Raw genomic sequence first — 14,663 nt, 5'->3', positions numbered from 1 at the left:
GGCAAAAATGCTGAATCAGGTGGCAAGGCGTAACTTGAAGCTCCGCAACCATTGTACAACTCACGATCTCCGCATGCAACAATCGATAGGACAGGTGCGCTGAGATTTCGCGTACTTCCGGAAGGCTGTGGCTGTTGAACTGATAAGACGAGCGCACCCCTCCTCCAAAGACGATTGACTAATATATGAACAGCAATAACACCTCGGTATACGTTCTCATTATTCAAGGCCATGATAAGAAATTCGTAGTGTTAAACGCACGCCAATGTAGGCAAAGGTGAGTTAAGCTAGGCTGTCAGTGGAATTCCGGCGATGACATTACATACTAAACAGGTTTTGCATAACGTCCGCAGGCGATAGGCACTAAATCAAGAAGATTGGGGACAGTGAAAACAACTGTCTGAAATTTCAACAACTAATGAAAGCCTTGCTTTCATTATAATTCATTTTGAGTACTGGAGCCTGTCTACTAGGCTTATCTATATGTTGGCTCTTGGCGGGACGTATTTTGAAATGAATGTTTAAGTCGCTTTCGCGTGGACGAGGTTGCCTGCGAAAGTCGCGGCTCCCATGTTCCATCAGTTTAAAGTGCTTAAATCCCTACTAGTGCTCCTGTGTCGGTGAAGAGTTCGAGAGGTAATTAGCTGTTAAGGGTCCTTATTGCCTGCCCAAATTTAAGATGTGCTAAAGAACCAAAGCCGCAGTGGCTTTTTATAACACTTGCCATATCTGCGTGCACAACCGTGTCTAGCTCGAACACCTAGCTCACTTTCAAAATCACCATAATTGATTGCGTATTTGCTCAAAGACCCTCTCAAGTGTTCATAACATCCCTAAAATCCCGCCATACGCATTAGAAAATTAGAAAGAAAGCTTGTTTATTTCGAAACTATTAACGTCATTTACACCACCGGGAGCTAAGGTGCTTAAGCGCAACAGCAATATCAGCGCAGTGATCGTTCTCGCGAGTCGTTTGAACTGCGGACGCATAAAGGGCGCCCCAACTCTGAGACAACGTTTCAACAAGGGCACATCCTTACACAGACGTGCATTCATCTGGCCTGATGCAGCTTGCAAAACGTTCGCTCCGGGCTCTGGCTTCCCTTATCCACGTAGTCTTGTGTAAATCTAATTTCCATCTCCCTTTGACCGCTGTGTTTTCTCTTATGTGTTGATAACGCTGCAACTTCCTGCAAGGCAATATGGCATTGACCTACACTAACTAAAGTTAACTTTACGCAAGCGCTATACTTCCTAAGCAAAATCTGCTTGCACGGGTGGTTTAGGCGCTCTAGCGGAGGCAATTTTGTGACAAATTAAGCAATCGAATGCAAAATTAGCAAAAGGTTTTCAACTTTCGTGCTGTCACAAATATGGTCCATATTATTTAGCTTGGGGGCTCCTATCTAAACAGATGGGAACTCAGAAACCATTTTCCTTGGTAACCGGTGCACCAAATTTCGGGAGGTGGGCTGCAATTAAAAGAGAATTAAAATCTAGTGGCTGTTGGAAGGGACATTTACGCCCACGCCTGCAATATATATTAATTGGGGAAAATTGCTAATTTTTATAAGCTTTACAGCTGTTTAAGTAACGAGGGGAACTCTTGAAAACACCTGTAAATAGGGCAACAAATTCACGTCAGGTATACCTTAATATATTAAATTTGTTCACTTGAGATGTTCCAACACATGCAAGTCAGAAATTGCGACTGCTGTTCTCGGTGCAGAGTTACAAGTTTCTAAGCTTCTTATTACTCTTTTCTAGCTTAGCAATTTTCGGTACAGCTGTAAAAACACTTCATGCTTTAAACAATTATTCTGCTTCGTACATAAACTACAATTTATTATTTCATCCCAAATGCAGAATATATAACTGAAATCGGTCAAGAGGTTGCCTTATAAAAGCATTTCTGCGTTTTGCATATATTTGAATAGGCGGCATCGGAGTTCGGCGCAAGCTAAAGCTTCCGTTTTGGACAACCGCGTATCAAGATAACTTCATTTTGTTTACTTATCCTTGAGCACTACTCCTTCCCAGATATAGGTCACCCAATTTTGCACTAACTCAGCTAATTTCTCATTCCGGTGCCTTGTATGTCGACAAAACGTCAAGCTCCTACTGTGACATAGCTTACTGCGTGCTGCCCATCGTTTGCAATCCGGGCGAAGATATTAACAGCTGCACTCTTGCTATCGGTTGGCGAAAAAAACCGACGATTTAGTTTTTTTCATCGTGTCCGTCATGTTCGCTGCAGCGGGATTGTCAGGCTCGACAATGTGCTGCGATCCACGCCTCTCAATGCGAAATTAGCTGGCTGAGTGTTATTTTTGGTCTTGAATATCTCTGAACAGAGGTGGAGCTCCATTAGAAAGAAATTGGAAATGTTTCAAATATAGATGTCTCAACTGTCCACTTCCACACTTGTACCATAATCGTTTCATCAAAAAAGTTAACATGTCTTTATTTTTGAATATGTGTTTTGGAACTAATTTGCCATGAAACTTGTGTCCGCAAAAGCGCGTGGACCACCTGTGCAAGTAAGTTGTGCGCCGCTATCATCGCCATTCTTTAATTAAAATTACCGTTAGCTTAACTTTGAGGACACTGCATACGACATGCATGCCTTTATGTAGGTGCCTTTGGAAATAATTGTATACAGCATTAAATGCTGTTCGCAGTTCAAGTTATTTAAATGAATGGTTCGGTGTTATAAGGACCGTAACTATACGAGCATTGTCATGTCACAAGCAATATCAGCGTCTACCATATCTAGGCCCCTATGAAAGTAAAGTGGAGAAGCCATTATGAATGGTTTCGCAGAGGTGCCGCCAATTCTGAACACAGGGACTGACGTCCGTCGGATGCGGTTTGTCCATCGAACAGCGCAAGATGGCGCAGCCACGAACCCTGGACTCTCGCGTTCTCCGCCTCTTCGTCTTCTTCAAGTTTCGTCACACTGCAGCGGCGGCGTTTCACACGTGCTCCTATAAGGTATTAGACTCGTTGCACAGGACGTCGGACCTGCTGATCGAGAGTACAATGAGAAACGACCGCACAGTGCCATCTCTTCCTGGAACCAGTTTAACGACATGGCCGATTTTCCAAGATTGCGGCGGCGGGTTTATGTCATGACGACACGATCGTCGGGCTGTTTGAAGACAGCCTCCGCTTGCTGCGTTAAGCAGAGCGTAAGAAGAGGAAGCGACCCTTCTTCGTCCGTCTCCAAAGTCGTCGAAGAAGTTTTTTCAGGATCCCGGACTCGTCCGCGCGGCGGCTGCACCAGGAGGGACGGCTGCAGATTGCGGCCCTTCTCAGTGATAAAATTGTCATCGTTACACAAAACCATGAAGAGAGTGAACTCGAGACTGCGGTCCCGAGCAGTGCATCCCTATTATTGTTCGGTTTCCTCACTGCGATGGCGGTTGGAGTGGTGATGATGGTGCCTCCGCAATTTCCGTGTCTCCCACACTTTGTTCCCGAGTAATCACAACAACTTTTGGTGCCACCGCAATTTCCGTGTCTCCCACACTTTGTTCCCGAGTAATCATAGCTTTAAGAACTTCGGGAACCAACATGTCTTTAGGAAGTGTTTATCGTACGACACGCAACTATTTGAAGTCACGATTGAATTACATTTTTATCTGGACAAAAACCTGCAAACTGACTGCATGTTTTTTTAGATTTTTCAAAGGCCTTTGATCACGTAGCTCATTGCCGAGTAATTTCTAAACTGTCTTCTTTGTCCTTAGATCCACTAACGCTATCCTGGATTTAGATATTTCTTACCGATGGGAAGCAGTTCACCGTGGTTAACAATTTTTCCTCCCGCTCTCTTACGTTTCCTCTAGTGAGCCACAGGGCAGTGTCATCAGTCTACTTCTTTTCCTGATATATATTAACGACTTACCGAATAACATATCTTCTAATGTGCGGATTTTTGCTGACGATTGTATAATTTACCGAGTAATTGCTAGTACTGATTACCGCGTAAAAATTCAATATCATCTTGACCTTATAAGCAGTTGGTGTAGCACCTGGCTAATTTCGCTTAATCCAGATAAATGTAATGTTTTTCAATCGCAAACCTTTCCTTTCCAACTTTTGATACTACATTATTAATAGTCCTGTGTCTGTAGTTACTTCTTTCAAATATCTAGGCTTAACCCTGACACCAAACCATTCCTGGCCTACACATATCAATAATATCTGCGGAAATACCTCCCAATCTTTGGGATATTTACGCCGGAACCTCCATAAGACGCCGACTTATGTCCGCAAATTAGCCTATCTTACATTTATTCGCCCTAATCCTGAATTTGTTGCTTCAATATGGTCACCTCATATTTATATAACCATTATGCTAGGATCAGTTAAGAATAGAGCTCCTCAATTCATCTCGCACAATTACAACTGCAACGAATGTATAACGCAAATTAAATGTAATTTATCAATTCCTTGTATGAACAGTCGACCTGATGTAGCCCATTTATTGCTGTTTCACAAGTACGTTCACCGACAAAGGCCATCACCAATGGCTCTGCAAGTTTCTCCATTCACCTCACGAAGATTGCATAATCATCTTTCTTTCACGCGCATCTATGATAAAACATACGCTTTTAGCTCATGTGCGCTTCGACGTGTCATCCGCTTGTGGAACGACCTTCCCAATATCCTTGTAGCAGAAGCTAACCAAGAAAAATTCCGTGATGACATAAACATTCATTTCTTACTTTAAATAACTTCTTTTCTGGGTTGCTTCTTGCATGCCTTTCTTTTTCTTTTTTTTTGATCTGAGGATATTAGAGTTTGTGTAAACTTGATTCCATCCTTGTATTATTATTACCAAAGCGCTTTATGTTGTGTATAATTGTATGCTCTTTATACTATGTAAAATTTTTGAAGCTTCCCTTAACCAATGCCCATTCTTTGGCCCTGTAAGGTATCTTGAATAAATCAATCAATCGGGAGAATGTACCTATTATATAGGTCGACTTGCATCAATTGACTGGCCTTTGACGTATGACCGCATTTCGATGGGGGCGAAATGTCAAAGCAGACACTGCGGTGCGCAATGGCTGCTTTGGCATCGTGTAGGACTGTAGGAGTAGATGAGTGCTTCAGCAACTGGGGCGCCTATAACGTAAAACTATTTCAAACTTTTTTATTCCAAATTCTGCTATCAGGCCTCCACGATTGGTCAAACACTATTTTGAATCACCCCACTTAACTTGTCTGTGACGCGACGTCACGAAAACTGTGATAGCTCTCCATCAGATAAGACGTGTGCACACTGATTATGCATGATTTGATTGAACGAAAGAAAAATAGTTATTTCTGATTCGACACCTTTTCGCCATTAGCCCTCGGCTATTGGCCAAAGTTTTCGGTCTGCACCCACTTCACCTGCCTGTCACCCGACGTCACAAAACCATAAAAAACTCACCGCGTCAAGGTGACGTGTACGCGTTAAACATGCATAATTATGCTGAACAAAACTCAATTTTCTTCTGAATAGGTGCAGGCTGCCCCGTTCCAAAAGGAATATAAGATGGCTGCCGCCGATCGCTCAGGCACTGGCTAGTCGCACCTGCCAGAAAGCATCGGTTTATCAGCGTATAATAAAACATTTTGCATGGCCGTTTAACGTATTTGAGAATTTTGGGCACGTTTAGGACCTCGTTCTGCCAATTCTTCTTTGCTGAAGATCCGTTTGAGCGTCATTCTTAAGCTTCCGTTGCATGCCGCCACGATTTTCGACCAGCCAACGCAAGGTAAGCAAAAGAAAGCGGACCAATCGCAGACGCCGGGACCACGCTCTTTATCCGGTTATCGATTTTCAGTGCAGTGGCTCAGCCCCACGAAATTCCTCTCCACTTGAGTTTGCTCCTCGTCTCTTCTCAGCCAATTAGACAAGACAAGGCACCCAGTATAGGCAATTTTATTCGTTTTTTTTTAAAACAAACAAAAGTGACCCATGACCGAGGAAAGGGTTTGAGTGGTCTGTTCAGACAACCCGGCGGGTGACCGCCTGATCCTTTCATCGGCGGTTCGGCAAATTTGACGTCTGGAGATTGGAACAAAAATATATTAGAATAGTTTTACGGTATAGGGCCCCTGGTCTCTTGGGCACCCTCGTCGACTGTGACCCGTGTATATGACGCGACTCAGGTGACCTCGCTCTTTTCCAAGGCTGGACTCCGTCACAGTCACTCGTCCCTCGGCGATCTTCGTTGAGTCTACTTGTCTTGCTTAGTGAAAACGCTCTTTCCAACGATGGTCACGTTCATCGTGGACCTGTGGTTGGTCTCCGTAACTCCGAACGAGTGGTCCATCTTGGTGGACCGCGTTGGCGACTCGCTCAGGTGTCGCGTATTATCGAGGCGGATGGTCAGGCTGGATATAAATTTCGAGCACAGGCTCGAATGATGCTAACTGTTGTCGACATTGTTGTTCCGGTGGTAGGAGGCCGGCGTCTCTTGCTACTCCCCGAGTTTTGATACAATTTGAGTGGCGTGGCTCTTTGTGGCGTTGTCACATTGATTGCAAAGTACGCAGCAGGGATGGTCGCTTGATGCCAGTCCTACGGCCAGCCCTAACGCTGACGGTACGCGGGGTGGGTTCTCGGTAGGTGCTGTGAACGGGAGGCCTGACTGTTTTCTGGTCTCGACTTGCAGCTGCAGGGACTTCACAACGTTTCGCACATCCTCTTGCCGCGTCCTCGGAGTAGCGCCGCCGTCGACCTCAGCCTCCGTGTGTCGACCGTAGATAATGGCGATATCTTCGAGGAGTGATCGCATAAGGACACTATGAAGTCTGACCACGTATTCTCACGCTTGGAACTGCGAGGCTGTCAAGGTAGCTTGTACGAAAGTGCATTTTTTCGCACAGTTCTCGGAGCTATGATATTTGAGGTAAACTAGCAACGGACGCGATGGTAAGCAAATTGGCAATGTAGTCATCAATGAGCGTGGTAGGAAGACCGAAACTCTCTCGGAGCATGTTCACCCCTACCGCGTAGCTGGCATCCGCCAAGTGCACAGCAACGATTCGCTATTTCGGTTAAGTACGATCTTAAACACGAAAACTTCTCAATGTCGGACAACTCGCGGTTGGTATGGGTGGTGACCTCGAAATTTCCCCAGAAGCCCTGCTACTAGCGAATGTTACCCGAGTAAACGGGTACCTGCAGCCTTGGTAGGGCAATTTGTTGTATCGGTGCTCGGAAACTTGCTTGACTGGAGACACCTTGGGTGATGGGTTCGCTCACTAGGCTCCGGGTCGCGCTGTCTCCGGCCCTTGCAGCAGAATTCAAAAGCAAGAGCAGCGGGATCATGGTGTTGTGGATTTTGTCGCGGTACTCGAGAGCTACGGCGACTTCCGCCTCATACCCGTCACCGCCGTTGAACGTAGCAAGTGCAGAGCCCTTCTCCTCCAGATCATCAAATAACATGCAGGTTGGACGGCGAAGGATACTCGGCTTGTAGCGCTTCCGTGGCGGACGAGATGAGCCTTGTAGCAGTGGCTCGAAGTATGCCTCTACTGCGTCGCAGTCGATCCATCGTCGGTGTAGGACGCCAGTCTTCTCCAAGGTTTCACGGTCCCCAAAACGACGTTGAAGGCATAGTGACGTTCATCAGCTGTGCACGATGGCACTGGCACGAGCCTTTGCCTGCCGCGTTCTCCACCTCTTCGCTTCAGTTTCCATCTACCAGCAGCCGAAATTTTTCCCACTTTACTGCACATGCTGACAACTTTTTGTGGCTATGAAGGAAAATCTACAGAGGCGAAGCGCGCACAAGTGAGAGTGCCTCTGAACAGACTCCCGCGCTTTAGTGAACATTAGTTTAGGCTGGGGAAGAGAAAACAAAAACGCCTCTTTAGCAACAGTTAAACAAGACAAAACACGCGACGGAGTCTAAAGGTTTACTTATTTTGAGGCCTTCCCGTTCCGCGTTTGGGGAAACGTGAAACCATCGCACGTGGAAACTGCATAGATTCAGTGCCTCTTCCGAGCAACCAAAACACTGTCAAACGATGCCGTACAACTTGGCGCGGTAACACATGTGCAGTAGCCACCCCCCGTAACTCTCCCTTCATAACCACAGAATGTTGTCCGCGAGTATATCGCAACCTGCCGGAAACAATTAGATTCGCGGTTTCGTTGTTTCTGACGTTAATTTAGAAGACGCCAACCGTGCAAACAGAAAAATAAAACGCCGAAGCTCGAGTGCTGACTCAACATGGAGCGCCTGAATTAAACTCTGGCAGATTAACTTCAGATAAGTGGGGAGTGGATGGTCATCTGCATTTACGTTCTGCTTTGCTTTGACGCCATATTTGAAAAGAATGTTCACTTTATCGACGAAAACCCCATTTACTTTCTTGTGTATGTTTCTTTACTGATTTCATTTAGCTTCGCACAATTTTGAATTTTGTTCGTAGAGAAATATGTGTGCTTCAGTTCGTGTACACGCGGTGATCTTGAAAATGCTATCCCTCTCGGCGTTTTAAAGCCTACATATAAACTATCATCTGCCGTTCTTTCTCTGAACCACGAAGTATGCTTCCTCTATTCTAGAAACCGCAGCTTTACATCGTGCCAACAGCAGAACTAAGTAACAAGAGCACATAGCGATAACCTTTGCGGACGTGGAAGGGCTAGGAAGAGAAGCGGCTACAAGCACGCCAAGATATGCGCGCCAAGCAAACACAGCACGCGAAGGTCTCCTACTGCAGTGTCTCTCCCCCCGTCAGAGTCAACGTAGTTTGACAGTTTATGTGCAGGCGCAACAATATTTCCGCGGCACCATTTAGCTAAGTGCCCCCGAGCCAGTTAGCACTTCAATTGCATAAACCTGTAGCGGTAGTTTGAAATTTATAAACAATACGTTGTACCGAAATGTTCTCAATTGTAATAGAACAGAGCCACGTAACTATCACCACATTCCGGAAACAGAGATTCGTGGTTTGGCTGTCTCCGTGAATATCTTGCAGCAGACATTGTTGTTGTCAACATCATGGGCCCTATAACGTAAAACTACTCCAATATGTTTTTATTCCAATCTCCTGACGTCACATTTGTGCAACCACCGACGCAAGCATCGTGCGATCACCAGCAGGGTTTTCTAAACAGACCAATCAAACGATCTCCTCGTTCATAGGAGGTCACCTTTGTTTGCCTGAAAAACGAATTACATTGCCTACACTGAGCTGGTTCTCTTATCTAATTGGCTGAGAAGAGGCGAGGAGTAAACTCAAGTGGAGAGGAATTTAATGGGGCTGAGCCACTGCACTGAAAATCGATAACAGCATAAAGAGCGTGGTGCCGACGTCTGCGATTGGTTCGCTTTCTTTTGCTTAGCTTGCGTTGGCTGGTCGAAAATCGCGGCGGCATGCAACGGAAGCTTAAGAATGACGCTAAAACGGATTTTCAGCAAAGAAGAGTTGGCAGAACGAGGTCCTAAACGTGCCCAAAGTTCTCAAAAACGTTAAACGGCCACGCAAAAATGTTTTATTATACGCTAAAAAACCGATGCTCTCCGGCAGGTGCGACTAGCCAGTGCCTGAGCGATCGGCGGCAGCCATCTTCTGTTCCTTTTGGAACGGGGCAGCCTGCACCTATTCAGAAGAAAATTCAATTTCGTTCGGCATATTATTGCATCTTTAACGCGTACACGCCATTCTGACGCTGTGACTTTTTGAGGTTTTGCGACGTCGCGTGACAGGCAGGTGAAGTGGGTGTCACCCGAAAACTTTTGACAATTAACCGAGGGCTAATGCTGAAATGGCGTCGAAATTAGAAACAACTATTTTTCTTTTGTTCGGTCAAATAATGCATAATCAGTGTGTACACTTGATATCAAATGGGGAGCTATCACGGTTTTCGTGACGTCGCGTGACAGCCAGGTGAAGTGCGGGTGGTCCAAAACTTTTTCACCAATGGCGGAGGGCTCATTGCAGAAATGGAATAGAAAAGTTTGGAATAGTTTTACGTTATAGCGCCCTATGATCATCACAAAGTATTGTCTGTCACATGCTCAGGTATTGTGTACAGTTATGCGGTCACGTTGTGAAAGCGTTGCTCAACTATAGGGTGACGTTTCACTACAGTGCAGGAACTGTCCGCTTCACGCCAGCGTTGTTAAGCGCGCTGCCATGAGCTATAGACAACTAAATCTGTTTACCTGCAAAGGGCGGAATGATGAAACTTAGAACGTAAAAATTATACACAAGAAAATATTGCCATACACTAAGATTGTTGGCATCCTTTATAGAAACAACTGGCATTTAAAGCAATTATCCTGCTACTGCGGATGGCCTAGTCACATAGGGTATAAATTTATTTAATTTACTAAGACTTTGCCTTCTTTGTGCGCATGGATAACTATTGTTCTAACGTATACTCAAGATACTTGCATAAATGTGGCGTCACTAAAGAGAAAAAAAAAAACATGTAGGCAAGTCACAAATAAGGCATGGTCTCGCAATATGATCTAAGCTATGAAGTCCATACGATATAATCTATGCTGGCTTTACTCTTGTCCTGGCAGTTTGCAATAGCGGTTCAGCTAGCACGTGTATGATGATCAGTACATAGCTTCGTAGTTGAGGTTTGTGCTTTTTCTTCAACTTTCAAGCTTCGAACAATTTCTGGCATTCAAAATTCTTTATTTCAATAAAATACAGCGTTACTAATGCAACCATTCACAGCTATTATGGATGTGTTCACCATCGCACTATCCTCTGCGTGTGGAAAAGTTGCACTTGAATTAGCCAGTAAATGTCAATGCTAAGAAGTAAAATCCACGTGAACATCGGAAGCCACAAGGCCCAGGATCAGAGAAAATCGGCATACTAACCATCATTCCCGTGCGAGCCGAACTGTCGCAGCGTCTGAGTTACCACTACTAGTAGAGTTAACTGCTGGGCTAGTTGATGATCTTGCATACTGAAAAGATTTTGCGCCAAGAAACAACGCACACATGGTGTGTGTTGTTTTGTGTCACAAAATCTTTTCAGTATACCACTACTAGTTTTGCTCGGAAACTGCGTTCCGCACCGAGCTTCCCTCCGTGCCTAATCTCGCTGCGCTAAAACCAAAGCGCTGCTGTGGAGGCGACGTCACACAGAAGCCGGCCACTGAACAAACCGGGCCCTATCGCCTCGCGCCACGTCGCGATGTGACGCCTCGGCGGCGGATCAGCTCAGGCTGACGGCGCTTCGGAAGAGCGCGAAAGGAGACACGCCGCTTACCTTTGCAGTGCCTGGCGGCGCGCCGCTGTCCCCCGCAGTTACTCAGCAGGCCGGGGGTCCTACGCCACCGGGGGTCGGCCTTGCAGAGCTCTCGGCCCGGACCTTGGAACGCCGCTGCTGCTGCTGCCGCCTCCGCCGCCAACACGGTACGTCGCGAGACTCCTGCACGAGCCGGGGCCACCTCTTCCTCTTCGACGTGCTAGGCTCGTTGGTTTGTTTGCTCGCTCATTCCGTGTAGCGTGACGCTTACCCACTACCGGGATTTCACTCACTCACTCGCGTGTCAATATCCGTTTCTTTAACCATCCGAATCACGATCGCCCCGCCCCCCTTCTAAGTACGCGCCACAACTATTCCGCTGAACAGCCCCAACCACTTGGAAGTGAAAGTGGGAGAAAGCTAATTATTGTGCCGTTTTTCCTGAATTTTGCTGTTGTACTGCCACGCTCGAGGAAAGGAATAAACATTTATTGTCGAGAGGGATAAAAATGACGGGAATGGAGCGGTGCAGGGTGGGTCCCTATGCAAAGACTCCCAACCCAACACAACCTTGTCCAAACTCGAGAACGCGTCTTTGATGCTGGTTGAGGCAGCTGTCATTTCAATGTCGGCGATATGCAAAAGCTATCGGATACTTAGATCTCAATGAACTAAACATTTCGTGGACGCTTACGCTTCGCCTTTAAGAGTGGAACACCATAGCATTCAAACATATCTGACTGCTTCGCACACATTCCGGTAACTGCAGCTTACGTACCCGTAATACCGACTGCGAAACTCTGCCGGCGTCCGCTATGCACGCGCAAGCTTTCTGACAGGCACGCGCCCTCTTGCGCAGGTTGCGCGGGCCGATTCCTGAGGTAGTGCACAGCGTGGAGAAAAACAAATATTAGCCCAATTTCAGGTTTCTGATATTGTTTCGCACTTTTAATAATAATATCTGAGAATCATTATCATAAAAGGCGTACCTTGTCGGTGTTTTCTTTCATGACATTTGTTGGTGGCCTGTCATTCTTGAACTTCCGAGGAATAACTTGATCACAAATATGACATAAGGTATAAGCAAAACTTGTGATAGAATGGTGTGGCAATATAACCCGCGTACACCGCGTGTCCTATAGCAAGGCGTGGCGCACATGTCGATATATATATATATATATATATATATATATATATATATATATATATATATATATATATATATATATATATATATATATATATATATATACGGTATTTTTCGCTCACGGGAAACTTCGCCCACGCCGTGACTGACACGTACTTTTAGCGACATGGGGCCTTTGGCTCTATTGTGCTGCAACCAGTCTCATAATCAGAGCATGGTGCAAGATTGGAACAGCCGAGAAGGGAATTTATTGCATTCTGGAAATAATACAACAATTTGCAAGTGACAAATTTCAGTGGGCCTGCGTTTCTATTTTTTGGAGAAAAAACGTTTGGCTAACAAAAGGACAGCAAGTTTCGGAGGCATTAAATTGAATTCGAATGGCAGATGCTTCTTCTTAGGCTATTACATTTCAACGTTGGGCAATGGTTTTCAAAGCCGAAATTGAAGTAAAATGAGAGAAAAGACAAACAGTAAATTCGAGAAAGAAGATGGAAAGACTAGTCATTGTTCACATTTTACTCTTTTATCTCCAATAGTTCTTCCCCAGGTGAATTTTCCTAAATACATCGGAATCACGCATGGTGGGGCACTAAACTGAAGAAACCACACTGAAAAAGTCGCGTCTAAGGCACGTAGTGCTATGGGTTGGTTGCGTAAGATCAGTAACCGACGATATTGGCAGCGAAGACATACATTATTTAGGACATACAAAAGGTATGTCCGACCCATCATAGAATTTGGATGCGTCTTGTTTTCCGGCAACGCAGCTTTTAAAATGCGGCCTCTGATTTTATTAAAAAGGGAATCTCCGTGATTGTGCCTTGAACCCCCTAAGTTTGTTGCAAAAAACATCCTGTACATGGATGCGCGAATGCCCTGTTTAGAAAGTAGATTCAGGATCCTTACAGTCCAAACGTACCTAACAATTTACGATTCTCTTTAAGAAACACATTGTATGTTTTCAATAATAAACCAAGTTCATTTTTTAAGAATCACTTGTACAGACACTGCTAAAACCACTGAATGTGCAAATTCAACGTGTTCAACCAACAGGTCAATCCGCGATACACATAGAATTTGAGGATATTTCCCCCTCAAATGCTAAACTAATGCCCTAGCAATAAATAAATGACTAATTACTAGATAACCTTTCTCGCCAGAAAATAAGTAATATAATAGCCACTGATGCTTCACTGTCTGAAGAGAAGGTGAGGCGAAGGCATTTTTTCTCACTCTCTTTGTTGGTCCATTTCTACTCGCCTTCCCGTTTACAAGCCTGTTTTGATACCAGAATTATTACCTAACGTTCTAGCGGTGCGCAATCTTCCCGCTAATCATTCGTTAGCTCTTGTAGTTACAGATTCTCTATTGGCATGTGTATCGCTTTCCAGGGCAACAAACACAGCTATCTCAAGTATGTTTCCAAATTTAGTCCCTACAATTGCGAAAAAATTATATGCTATGGATTCCTTGTAAACGGGCTTTATACTTAAACGATATGTCAGAATGATTAGCCAGAAAGTCTTGAAGTGGACATTTGGCTTCTGTTTTACCGGATACAGCTTACGTCACTGCATCAAGATGCAAAAAATTTCATTTGCGAAATTATTTGAGCAAAGTATCGCTTATACCATCCAGACTTTCAGCCTCAGGGCTTTTCCTGGGATAAACAGTATTGTCCTTCTCGGCAATTGGAAGTTACCCACAGGAGACTACGCTGTCGCATCCCGTAACTGATATAGAACTGGTCTAACGACGTGTTCTCTACGCCACAATTGTGGACAATCAGTGGACTACTACTTTTTACCGTGGAGACGATATTCGCACCAGAGGAAGATATTACTCGAAGCTCCACTCTGTAAAGTTGGATTAGGGTTGAGTATACCAGTGTTATGATCTCTGGACCTCGTCACTAAGTTGTAGTCAGCGAGAATCTTGCTCCGCAGTATCTGATTATTTATCTGGATGAAAGCAATTGCCCTGCTAATTATTGTATCTTTATTCTAGATATCAAAGCTGAATTATTTGACCTAAGTTTGTGTCTCGAAATTCTTTATTTACATTAATTTTTTCTTAATTGTAGCCTCTTTTGACATTCACCTTTCAGTTAGTCTGACTGCTCGCTCGCAAGCTAGTATAGGGGCCCCATAACATAAAACTATTCCAATATGTTTTTATTCCAATCTCCTGACGTCAAATTTACATAACCGCCGACGCACGTATCGGGCGGTCACCCACAGGGTTGTCTGAACAGACCAATCAAACGCTCTCCTCATTG

The 14,663-nt window shown here is 44.9% G+C and overlaps 2 protein-coding genes across 2 annotated transcripts in view; one reads left to right on the top strand and one right to left on the bottom strand.

Annotated features, from left to right (window-relative positions):
* LOC126524719 (uncharacterized) overlaps positions 1-11,347 on the bottom strand; it is a 451,239-nt gene extending 439,892 nt beyond the window's left edge. The window contains exon 1 of the mRNA XM_055067253.2: positions 11,257-11,347. The gene's annotated coding sequence lies outside the window, so the exon portion shown is untranslated. The remainder of the gene's footprint in view (positions 1-11,256) is intronic.
* Positions 11,154-14,663, top strand: part of LOC126524720 (monocarboxylate transporter 11-like) — a 115,517-nt gene continuing 112,007 nt past the window's right edge. The window contains exon 1 of the mRNA XM_072287413.1: positions 11,154-11,402. The gene's annotated coding sequence lies outside the window, so the exon portion shown is untranslated. The remainder of the gene's footprint in view (positions 11,403-14,663) is intronic.

This window comes from Dermacentor andersoni, chromosome 3, assembly GCF_023375885.2.
Source record: "Dermacentor andersoni chromosome 3, qqDerAnde1_hic_scaffold, whole genome shotgun sequence".
Lineage (NCBI taxonomy): Eukaryota > Metazoa > Arthropoda > Arachnida > Ixodida > Ixodidae > Dermacentor > Dermacentor andersoni.
The sequence above is the reverse complement of the archived record's forward strand: the minus strand, read 5'-3'. Positions and strand labels throughout refer to the sequence as shown.